General features: G+C 37.8%; 1 non-coding gene across 1 annotated transcript; it reads right to left on the bottom strand.

Moving 5' to 3' along the window:
* Positions 1 to 8,332: 8,332 nt before the first annotated feature.
* LOC147911747 (U6atac minor spliceosomal RNA) lies at positions 8,333 to 8,459 on the bottom strand. The gene has a single exon (XR_015550764.1). It is a non-coding gene; the product is annotated as a U6atac minor spliceosomal RNA (small nuclear RNA).
* Between the last annotated feature and the right edge of the window lie 4,104 nt (positions 8,460 to 12,563).

Genomic DNA, 12,563 nt, shown 5'->3' with positions numbered 1-12,563 from the left:
GAAAAAAATCAGAACCTTGCCTCCGGTGAGGATGTGGGTGAGATGCGACAGGGAATGAAGTATCAGGGAAATTTCTATATTTTGATAGAGTTTTGAGTTACATGGTGTATTCCTTTATCAACACTCATTGAATGCTACACTTAAGATTTCTGCATTTCATTTTATGTAAATTTCACCATAAGAAAAGAACTGTAAACAAACATTTAACTCTGGTTGAAGATATGCATTCTGTAGTGTTTCCTGATAAACTGAACTGATGTCTGCCAATGATTTTGCATTAAAGAAAATATGATGGATTGATCAGTGGATAGATACGTGATAAAACAAGTATTATAAACTGTTAATTCTAAAATCTGCGTAATGTGTATATTCGTACTCACTGTATTGTTCTTTTAATTTTTTTGTGTGCCTCAAAGATTTAATTGTAAAATGGTAAAAATCAGACAGGAGTAGATGTGTATATTTATAATGATAAGGAATTATCTCCAAGATATATCAAGTGAAAAAAATCAAGGTACAGATACTTCCATTTGTGTAATATATATGTGTGTGTATATATATATGTATATATATATTTATATTATATGTATCTGTTTACATGGGTGTGTATGTATATATATGTGTGTGTGTCTATAGTTTCTTGTATTCTATGCATAAAATATTTTAGGATAGACAAGAGATTGTTAATGGTAGTTGTGTTGTGGCTGCCTCAGTGGGGAGGGACGGGGATTAGAGGAAGACAAATTTCATTGTATACCATTCTATACTGTATGAAATTTTAGCATGATAATGTATTACTTTCTCAAAAAAGAACTATGTAAAAACCGAGAAATAAGGAAATAATAAAAACAAAAATTAATCTAGACATCTTCTCATCTCTGTCTAATGAGCTAGCAATGAGCAAAGCTTATTAGGAGAGACTAGGACTTGGAATCGAATAAGGTCTTGCCTATGCTACTCATCTAGGCAGTCAAGTGATCACTTTCAGGAAGATCAGTATACACATACTCAAACACCTGTGTGGACTTCATGCAAGTTATTCGAATTCTCTGAGTCTTTGCTGCTCATCTGTGAAATAGAAATAATAATATAAGGCTGAAGATTTTAATTAAATGACATATGCAAATACATGGGTTGAGCAAGGTCTACTCAAAGCTCTTAGCCCCCATGATAATAAACCCAAAATAGAGTGGTAAAAGAAATTGATTGAAGATCATTTGTATTGCTGGATTTCAATGAAACAAGGTACATTTCTTCAAAAGAGCCACTATAGGAGTCCAAATACTCAGGGAGCCATTGACAAACTGCCAGAATAAATTTATTAGCTCTAGGGATTGCTGCATCCTATGCATGCTGACAACCAGGCTTCAGTTCATCCTAAATGAACCCCTGATGTCTGAATGCCTGGGAATCTTTGTTCAGGTGAACCCAAGTCATATGTCGAGTTCCCTGTCCTTCATAGCTTTACTAAGGCCAAGAAGTACACTTTTGGTGTTCTGAAAATCAATTTCCAACGTGTGTGTTGTGGGTAGTTCCACCCACCTCAAGAAACAATTCTTAGACACCGGAAGGGTGAAGACAGCATCAGATCCCCCAGGTTAAGGGCTCAGTCCTACAAGATTCCCCTTGGCACCCTCCTCCCCCACTGCAAACACCAGTCTCAAGTCCAGGTTATCACCTGTGCTTCTGACTGACTGGCTACAGATTGGAGGTTCCCACGATCTCTTCCTTGAACTTCAGACACCAGTCTCAAGTCCAGCTTGTTACTTGTACTTCTGGCTGACTGGCTATAAATCAGAGGTTCCAAATACCCCCTCCTTGAGTTCCGTTAATTTGCTAGATTGCCTCATAGAACTCAGAGAAATATTTTACCTACTAGATCACTGGTTTATTATAAAAGGATATAACTCAGGAAGAGCCAGATGGAAGAGATTCATAGAGCAAGGTATGGGGAAAGGTTGCGGAGATTCCATGCCCTATCTGAGCACGCCATTCCCCTCAAATCTCCATATGTTCACCAACCCGGAAGCTCTCCTAACCCCATCATTTTGGGGTTTTGTGGAGGCTTCATTACATAGGCATGATTGATTAAATCATTGGCATTGGTGATTGAACTCGATCTTCAGCTTCTCTCCCCTCCCTGGAGGTCTGGGGGTGGGACTGAAAGTTTCAACCCTCTAATCACATAGTTGGTTCCACAGGCAGCCAGCCCCCATTCTTAGGTGCTTTCCAAAAGCCACCTCATTAACATAACAAAAGACACCTTTAAACTCTCATTACTTTGGAAATTTCAAGGGTTTTGGGAGCTGTGAGCCAGGACCTTGGAGAAAGACCAAATATATATGAGAAATATATATTAGTCATCTGAATGACCAAATATATTATTTCTTAGAAATCATAATATAACAAGTACAAAAAAAATTATAGAAAGAATCCCATTAAAATATTAATACTTTTCTGGCACTTAAGGGTTTATCTTCATTTCTCTAGAAAAATTGTTTATCTAAACAACTGCTTCTCCAAAAATTTCAGTTTTATAAGGCTATTCAGCTGCTGGAAGGTTGTAGAGACAAGACACAACCCTAGTGGCATATTCAAAATGCATATACATATCTGGTTCAGATTTAATTTTACGTATTTCCACATCTGGCTTTATACAAAGGGGAAAGGAAGGTCATTTGTAAGGTAGAAGAAGGCAAATAGCTTCTCTATGTTCTCACTGACATAATATACAGTGGTGTTCCTGGGAATCTGGGTGTTTCCATTAGATCAGTGTTTGATTAATTCAGCAAGTATTTATTGAGAACCTACCTATTATGTGTCAGGCACTACCATAGGCACAGTGAAAAAAGTGCTGTGAAAGATCAGGTTCTTGCTTTTGTGGAGTTTGCGTTCTCATTGGGGAAGATAGACAATACACAAGTAAAAATATACACAATAAGATAATTTTAGATATTGTTAACTACTGTAAAGAAAATAAAAGAGGATAATGTGACAATGACTTAAAGTGGGGGCAGTGCATTTTTATCTAGAGTGGCTTGGGAAAGCCTCTATGAGGGGGTGACATAAGAGCTGAGATCTGAATGATAAGAAAAAGAAAGCTATATGTAGATTTGGGGGATGACACTTCTAAGGGAAGGAACAACAAGCAACAAGGACTGGTCCTTAAATATTCATATATATTAAAATCTGCCAGAGTACTGACTTAAATGACAGTTTCTGGGCTCCAACTCCACTGTTTTGGTTCAGTAGATCTGAGTTGAGCCCCTAGATATGCATTTTAGTAAGCTTAATGCCCACCCCAAGGCATTTCTGATTCTGGTGGTCTATGAACCACATTTTGAGAAACATGGATCTAGGGCCTGCCTCTTGGTATGTGGGATGGATTTTCATACTGAAGCCCATGAGGGGCTGGGGAATCCAGAGCTTTGGGCCTAAAGAAAGGATCCATAGAGTCTTGTAACCCTAGAGGCACTGGTGACAGTGGAAAAGGCAGGCCAGGTGGAATCATATATATTTGTTGATCAAGGCAGGAGAGGGAACGGAGGTAGGGAGATCAGCTAAGGTAGGGTGGTGTAGGCCACAGGTCTAGTCAGACAATGTTCCAATTTGCAGAAATCAGTAAATCAGTGAGATCAGCAAGGGTTGAAGCCTGTCCCTAAGGCCGGCTGCTGTCTGTCCTGCTTCACATTTCCAGCTGTGTGGGAGTGGCCCTGAGCTCACAGGTGTCAATTGAAGACAGGAGGACTTCAGTAGCCTGCAGATGTACTCTGACTCTAAGGGAGAAAAGGATAGAGATGCTACATTTTGCCTCTCGCATTGCTTCATCTCACCAGTAGAAATATCCAAATGTTGTTGACTGAGAAACTTGAGTAGGGAGGAGATGCAATCCATTTTTTATTTCCAACCCAGATGATGATAATGAGCTTCACCACATTCTAATTACTGATTTCTGCCTGGAGGAACATCTTGGCTTTTCCAATTAACAATAATTTAATATGTTATTGCTCATCCTTTGTTCTTTTTCTTTGAGCTCATCCAATTACTGAATACTGCTTTTGTTTTCTTAGCCCTAAACACTAGTTTTATTATTTTTTCTTATGAGATTTTTCTTAGATCTTGTCCTAATTATAAAGTATTTCCAGTTGCATTTAAAATCATGGTTAAATCCTTCGTATTTTTGGCATGTGTTAGGAGAGTGAATAAAGTATCATCTCTTTGTTCCTTGGGGAATAATGTAAGTTACAAAATATTGTTTTGAAATTTTTAAACGAACCATTTTTATCTGTTTAAACTATTATCAGTTCAAGGTATATGCAATTTTAAACTAAATTGCATCTTCTTTGCAAGTCAATGCCTTTGGAAGCAACCTCCTTTGTTGGTTGAATAATCAGTCCAGGAGCCATTCCTCACTTTCCTGCCTTTCACATAGTGTGGAACTCAATCCAAGAAACACAGTGGTTTCACCATATTCCTAAAATATTTTAGAAAGAAACCAAACACTGGCACAAAATTTCCCAAGATGCCACTCCACATATTTTTATTGAGTAATAACTATCTGCTAGGCATTATAATTATAATTAGTGTCTTCCAAACAGTGCTTGCAGTCTATACCTCATAATTTACTGTGTCACAATGTTTTATAGATCCCAAATATAACTGTAAACTTTCCGAAGGCAGAAAACTTATATCATGCCTTTGTTTGCCCCTATAATATCAAGTAAAAACTTCAAGTCAGAGCGGGTTTCCAAAGGTAAACAGATATGTTTCAGTGACATTTCTCCTTCAATGCACTGACCACATTTGTGTTATATGTCTCTCTCTGAGTCTAAAATCCAATAAAATTAATTTTTTAAACCCATTTGGTCATCTACAACTGCACTGAGATCATGCTTTTTACCCTCTGTGTGCTCTTAGATATGCTTACTGATGTGCCAATGGTAGAAAAACAGACATGTAGAATAGACAAATTTCTAACAATTTTTCCAGTCTGCATTAAAAAATTCTATAGCCTGGAGGCCAAAGGACAATTTTCATGACCACTGTATTAACAGAACTCATCAGCTTTATTTCACCGATTTAATTTACAGAATTTCTGGTCTAACAGAAGAAATGTAATCTCTGAACCATTTGTTACTAGACGACTACACTTTTAATCAGGTTGTTTACTTTGAGAAAGGTTGTACATATTAGAATATCCCAATTACTTACCAACCCACCATTCCCAAGGCACTGGGCAGTTTACCCCACTGCAATAAATCAATGCCTTGTAGAAACAAATTATTAGCAAAACTTCTGTGACCACTCTCATTCTATTCAAATTTGCTAAAATGCTCTTTAGTTGATTTGTGCTTATGTAAGAGAATGTGTTCTAAATGTCCATCTCGCTTCAGCTGTGAAAGTGTGGAATAGGCAGAGGGTAGTAGAATAAATTTTGAACTTACAATTGGAAGAACTGGTTCTAGGCCTGACCCCATCACTTAATAGTCAGGTAACCTTGGGCAAGTCATTGTACCTCTCTAAGGCTTTGACTTGTCCTCTGTAAACAGAGATAATGCTGCCTGCCCTCCCATCTCTCGGGGCTGTGAGGATTTACAAGCTTAGTAAGCAGTAGAGCACAATATACATGTAAAGGATGATAGCCATACCATAACCAAAAAAGTTCCCCTACCTTAAGCTGTTCTTCATTAATTGAGCATAGATTTTCCCGGAGGGAAATTCTAGCTTCTAAATGAATAAATAATATATGAATAAATAAATGTAAATAAAAAAATAAACATAAAGCTCTGTTGGCTAAGCCTTGTTTCTTGAGTGGAAACATCATCCAGCTCTCTCTAGAAATATGCCTCTGTCTCCTCTCTCTAACTTAGCTACCTGATTTCCAGTTACTGCTCTCCCCATTGTTTTAGGCCTGTTTAAAGTTGAGTTTCTAAATGATGTATCCACACCGCACTGATTTCTTCCTACACTGAACTCCCAGAGATTTTATGATGGTTTAAACCATTTGATTAATGCTAGCTTCTCTAGCAATCCTTCCCTGACGACCTTCACCAGGTCTAGGTTATGAGGCCCTCCTCGGTGTTCCCAGAGGCCCCTGGGCATACCTCTTTTCTAGCACTTGTCATACTTCATGTTTTAAAGAGCATTATGCAATATATCCAACATAAAATTGAATAAAATAATATTTTGATCACTTATTTACTCACCACCAGGTTGAGAAATAATGACATCATCAATATATTGAAGGCTCCCAGGCACCCCCTTCCTTAACCCTCAGAGATAGCTACTATTCTGAATTGATGTCTATTATTCCATGTAATTCTATATCACTTAACTACACATAAATGAGAACTACACATCATATAGTATTATTTGGTATATTTTTAAAACTTTATATGGAATTATACTGGAAGTATCTTTCTGTGATGTGCACTTTTTTGCTCAATGCTGTTTGTGAGATTCCTCCGTGTTGTATCCTTGAGTATACTACAGTACTCATCCTTGAGATACTACAATGTAGTCAGCAATTTTTCTAATTCATAGATTATTTTTTCAAAAATACTTTAAAAAATTATGTTATGAACTTTCTTATACTTGTCTTTTGCTGCAAGTGCATATATTTTTCTGTAGATCATATACATAGAAGTGAAATTGTTGGGTCATAAAGTATGTATGAGCTAAGCTTTAATAAATATTGTCAAATTGCTCTTCAAAGCGGTTGTAGGAAATTACACTCCCATCATAATTGTATGTGAGATTTCCCCTTGGTCTACATACTCTCCAACACTTAGTATGGAAGTTTTTTAATCCTTTAAAATTTGGTGAGTCTTGTGCCACGCCAGATCCATACTTCATTCTTTTCTATCCTGCTGTGTGCCCCAGGAGGTTGAACTGTATACAGGACAGCAAAGAGTTCCCTTGTCTTTAACTTCTATTTGGTTTCACATGGGGAGATGCAGAAGGAATTGAATTGTACATAGTGTGAAATAGAAGTCCACATTTGCTTAATTTTCATATGGATAGCCAATTTTTCTAGAACAAATTATTGAACTGGGAGCCTTTTCCTACTATGAAACACTTCATGTTTCTGTTTAATTCTACTCTTCTCTTTATCATTTCAGGTTTAGTATATATGCTGACAAAGTGAGCACTCACACTTCACTTTATTATCTGGTTATGTGAGTATCTCCCTCTAATAATTTCCTTTTGCTACTTTAACAAATTACCACAAACTTGAAGGCTTAAAACAACACAGATGTATCTTTGAACTGTAAGTTCTAGAGTCCAGAAGTCTAAAATCAGTTTCACTGGGCTGACACCAAGATGTCAGCAAGGCCAAGCTCCCTCTGGAGGCTCTAGGGGAAAATCCATTTCCTTTCCTTTTCCAGCTTCTAGAGGTCTTTTGAATTCCTTGTGTTCATTGGCTCATGACCCTTTCCTTCGTGTTCAAAACCTAGCAACTTCAAATCTCTCTCTCTGCTGAAGTTGTCACATCGTCTTGTCTCTTCTGTGGTAGAATATGCCTCTGCCTCCCTCTTATAAGGGCACTTGCGATTACGTTTAGGGCCCATCTGGATAATCCAGGATAATCTCCACATCTCAAAATCCTTAACTTAATCACATCTGCAAAGCCCCTGTTACTATATAAAGTAACATTCACAGATTCCAGGGATTAGGACCTAGGTATCTTTGGGAGCCATTATTCAGCATATCGCACTCCCCGTTAGTCAGTCCTATGAACTTCTTGAGGGCTATGGTGTTATTAACTTTTAAATTTCTAGTGCATCAACAGTAGCAAATGTTCAGCAAACATTCTCTGAATAAATACAATATTGTTTCATCTCCACGCTATGATTATAAATTCCTTCAAGACGGACTTTGTATCTTTAGTTTCTTTCCTGCCTTCCAATGAGTCTGCAACATCATAGATCCCTAGTAAACTCAATACTCTTGAGGCAATATGGTAGAGTAGAAAAAGATCTAGAATCCATTCTTGGTTGTATCACTTATTAACAAGGAATTTTAGGGCAAACTCATTTTTACTTCTCTGGAATTCTCTTTCCTCATTGATAAAATAGAGAGGAGTAGAGAGTAAGCCTAGCTAGTAAGATCCTGTCCCCCACTTCTGATTCATCCAGAGAATTTCTACTTTTATCTTTTTTATATAATTTTTTTACATAACTACTGAGATTTTTAATATAAAATTTTATTTGAAAAAATAAAAGGCTCGGCTCCTTTAAAAACTTTTGAAAATTACTGTTTTCATCACAAGCCACCATGGGGATACTGAAACTCAGAAAGGTGTAATGCTTTGCCTCCTGAATTTACTTTCTGAAGCCATTGCCTTTAAGCTATTATGTTGAAACCATTTCCTTGAAACCATTGTGTTGAAAAGGCCACTAGGACCACTTGCATCCTTATCTTGGGGGTTGCTAACATTCTATCTTGTCTTAACACACAAAGGATATCTATGTAAGCTCTAAGATACCATACAAATATGTGATCAGTGGCATATTTCCTACAGGCAGCCCAAGATCCATACCTGAAGCACAGTTCCATTAAATCGCAGACCACAGCAGTCATTTGGGGAGAAGGGATAGAGGAACACCAAGTCAATCAGTAAGCCAGGAAACACTGTATTCAGTGTGGTGAGGTGTACAAAATGCTCCTTGAAAGCAAGAACAGTGTGTTACTCATATTCATATGCACACATTTATATTGAATAGATGACACAATATCTGACCCAAAGGGACCCATATCTTAGTATATTATATTGTATGTACAACTTTAATCAATCTCCATTAGTAAGACAACCAAGCTGATCAGATGGATTGTAGGCCAATATTTGCAGTTACTCAGAAATGACTTACATTATCTCTTTCTAAACTTAGTAATAGAGCTCCTAGAACTCAATGTCATATATCCCAGAGACGGTCAATTACTGATAAGGAAGATCATAGCTTTTTTTTTCATGTATTTCCATAGCTTTTCCAAAAAATAAAATAAAATCCCAGCCTCATTTTGTTATATAAGAAAGAATCATGTTTACGTATTCTGATCACTGTCTGTGTGAACTTAAGCAGTTCCTTTCCACCCCTGTGTAACGTTTTTCCCATCTGTAAAATGAGAAGATTCAGACTAAATGATCTCTGAGTTCCTCTTCAGATTCAAAGGTCTAAGATCTATTATTTTTTTTATTTTTCATTTTTTGTGAGGAAGATCAGCCCTGAGCTGACATCTGCCAATCCTCCTCTTTTTGCTGAGGAAGACCGGCCCTGGGCTAACATCTGTGCCCATCTTCCTCTACTTTATATGGGACGCCGCCACAGCATGGCTTGACAAGAGGTGCATCGGTGCGCGCCCGGGATCCGAACCCCCGGCCGCTGCAGTAGAGCACGCGCATTTAAGCACTACGCCACCGGGCCGGCCCCTAAGATCTATTATTATATGAGTAAATGTATCACTTTAACCCACTGTGTTGGTTTTCCTAGCTGTCTGCACCATTCGACAACTATTTGCTTAATACCTACTAGGTGCAAGAATTTCACTCATTAAGAAAAAAGCAGTAGCAGGAAAACGTTGATTCTGTTAGTGACAGATAATAGTATTCATTGGCACAGATTGGGTTTTCTGGATTTTTTTTTCAAGTCGACCAAGAGCAACCATGACAACATAGGTTAAGTTGACTATTGCCCCATAGTAAAGTGTCAAAGTCTTAACAAATTCCTCCTCTGCATCAGTGCTAGGAAAGTAAGAATCATGCCACTCATTTCTGAAGCTCAATTAGTTAAAGTTAATGCAGTCAGGGCCGGCCCCGTGGCTTAGCGGTTAAGCGCGTGCGCTCCGCTGCCGGCGGCCCGGGTTCGGATCCCGGGTGCGCACCGAGGCACCACTCCTCCAGCCATGCTGAGGCCGCGTCCCACATACAGCAACTAGAAGGATGTGCAGCTATGACAGACAACTATGTACTGGGGCTTTGGGGGAAAAATAAATAAATAAAATCTTTAAAGTTAATGCAGTCAGCTGGGTAATTTCAATGGACTTTTCAGAAATTCTGTGACAGATCCTTTATGGGTGGAAAAGCAATCTAACTACTACCAACAAAATGAGATTACCATTTTTTAGTGTCCCAGTCCCTCCATACAACTTAAAATCAATAAACGGGGTTCTTGAGGAATGTGGTAATCAAGAAGAGATTAATATTGTACATTTTTATTATAAAAGTGAAGTCTGGTCATTTTTTAAATGATTAAAATCAGGAAATAATTTATTTTTTAAAGTGCATCCTAAATAGGATAAGAAAAGTGGGATGGAAAATCACGTGATATGTGGAAAAAATGAAAAATAAACCAGGCATCGTGAAAAAAAATGTTTAAGGTAGACAAATTTGCAAATACCACTCTAAGAAATTACTTGAGACGTAAATAAAATTAATTACATTTGACCTGCTATTTATTTTATCTTAATTTCATCATTGTGTTGCAACGACTTTAACTATAGTGCCTGTGTTAACAAATAGGCAGTATTTGTTAACAAGTTGAATTGCTTCTGAGATACAGATATTTGAATATTTCTTATCAGTTCCTTAGTATGACATGTTAGAAGTGATGCCTCTCTGCCTACCTTTCACACAAAGACTCTTCTGAACATTTTCCACACGTCAAGTTTTTAATCCTTCCTTAGCTCCTCTTACTCCCACCTCAGATTTTACAGAGAACACCCAAAAAGAGCAAAGCCATCTTCTGTGAGGTCCCTCAAGGTCCTTCCCTTCCACTTCTGAAGTCCTCTCTCTGTTCACTCACTCCCTCATTTTCTTGTCGTACTTTAGAGAAAGAAACGTCTCCTCACAATTTTAAGTCAAATTCGTCCCTACCACTACTTGGATTCCATTACTCTCCTCTGCCTCTTTCCCCCAAGCATACTCATCTCTCCTTTTCTGTATTCACTTCCTGTACTTCCATCTCCAGCACACGTCTTTCATCTAGGCTCCAGATCGAACCTCACCAACTGCTGGGTGGATATTTCCAGGTAAACGTTTCTTAGACTCCTTAAACTCAATGTTTTTTTAAGTGAAAATCACCATTGCCTTGTAAACTCCAATCCAACATGTTGACTCTCCTCATTTCCTCATTTTGTTTAATGGTCCTACACAGTTACTCTGTGTCATCTTGAGTCACATCTTGAACCATCTCTGCCCCTCACCATCCCCTACATCCAAGTAGTCACCAAGTCCTTGATTGTAAGACTATAATATTGATGACATCTGACCTCTGCTTTGTGGTCACATTAACTTAATTCAAGCCCTCATTCTTTCCTAATCTTACTATACAAGCCTCTTAAGTCATCTTTCTGTCTCTATTCTCATTTCCCTCCATTCCATCCTTCATGCTATCACCAGGGTGATTTCTTAATATACAGCTCTAATCGTGTCTAATCATGTACCTGCTCAAACATCTTTGCTGGATCCACAGAATAAAACCTACAAAATAAAACCTAAACTAGTTATCATGGTATTCCATACCCTCAGTAATATGGCCTGAATCTTCTTACGAACCTTGCTTTTTAGACTGACTTAACAGCTTTCTGTTCTAGAGATAATCGCAGTACATTCCTGTCTTTGTAGACCTTGCCCCCTCTATCTGTAGCCCTGTTCTCATGGCTCTTTATCGAAACTCAAGGCCAGTTCAACTTTCATCTCCTCCGTGAGGACTGTTTTTATTATCCCTCTGTTTGAAATCACTTCTCCTGCTTTGTGTTCCCTTCACTCTCCACTTGTTTTTATGAAGTTTTCCTTACAGTTGCTATGTTCCTACAAATCCTGGCACAATATAGACACGTAGGTTTGACGTGAATTGAATCAATGCATAATTGATTCAATACACTGAAGTATGGTTGTGATAATATCATGTTGTACCATGTGAAATCAAAGTTTCTCTTGGTAAACAATGGTTGAATACCAAATTGTCATTTCATATGGTTTACTTATAACTTAATACTTAGCTCTATAATTGAATTTTCTACTATTACTTTTTTTCAGGAAATGAATTTTCATAGTACAGCTGGGTCATGATTTAGTTAGAGTGCCATGGTTCCCATAGTTTGAACTGAGAATGTCAGTTAAACGTTCTTATTTGTATTCCTACCTTTTCGGCAGTTTCATTTTATTCCCTAGATCATGTCACCTAAATCACAACACTAAGGTCATGTATGCTCAAGGCTAACAGCTAAAGGCAGTGCATCACTGAAAAAAGGTTGGCACATTCACTTCATGGAAAACAGTCATTTTGGCCAAAAACAGTATGGCCAAACATCCTGATTCAATGGAAAAGTCTAATTTTGGTACAGCTAATTTGGTTCCACTGAGAAGATACTACCACATTCTTGCTGCATTTTAGAAATGAACATAACTCTAATTTCCTTCTTAAAATTCATATGGTCTGTTCACAGGAATTACTAAAGAGTTTTCACACATGCAAATTGAATACACTTGTAACCTCTCTATAATGCCCTCTATTCCACTGAGTCCACAGAGGTAAACGATTTCCTGGACATGGTGGATTATC

This window comes from Ceratotherium simum, chromosome X (assembly GCF_057802395.1).
Source record: "Ceratotherium simum simum isolate JZ-2026a chromosome X, ASM5780239v1, whole genome shotgun sequence".
NCBI classification, from domain to species: domain Eukaryota; kingdom Metazoa; phylum Chordata; class Mammalia; order Perissodactyla; family Rhinocerotidae; genus Ceratotherium; species Ceratotherium simum.
The sequence above is the reverse complement of the archived record's forward strand: the minus strand, read 5'-3'. Positions and strand labels throughout refer to the sequence as shown.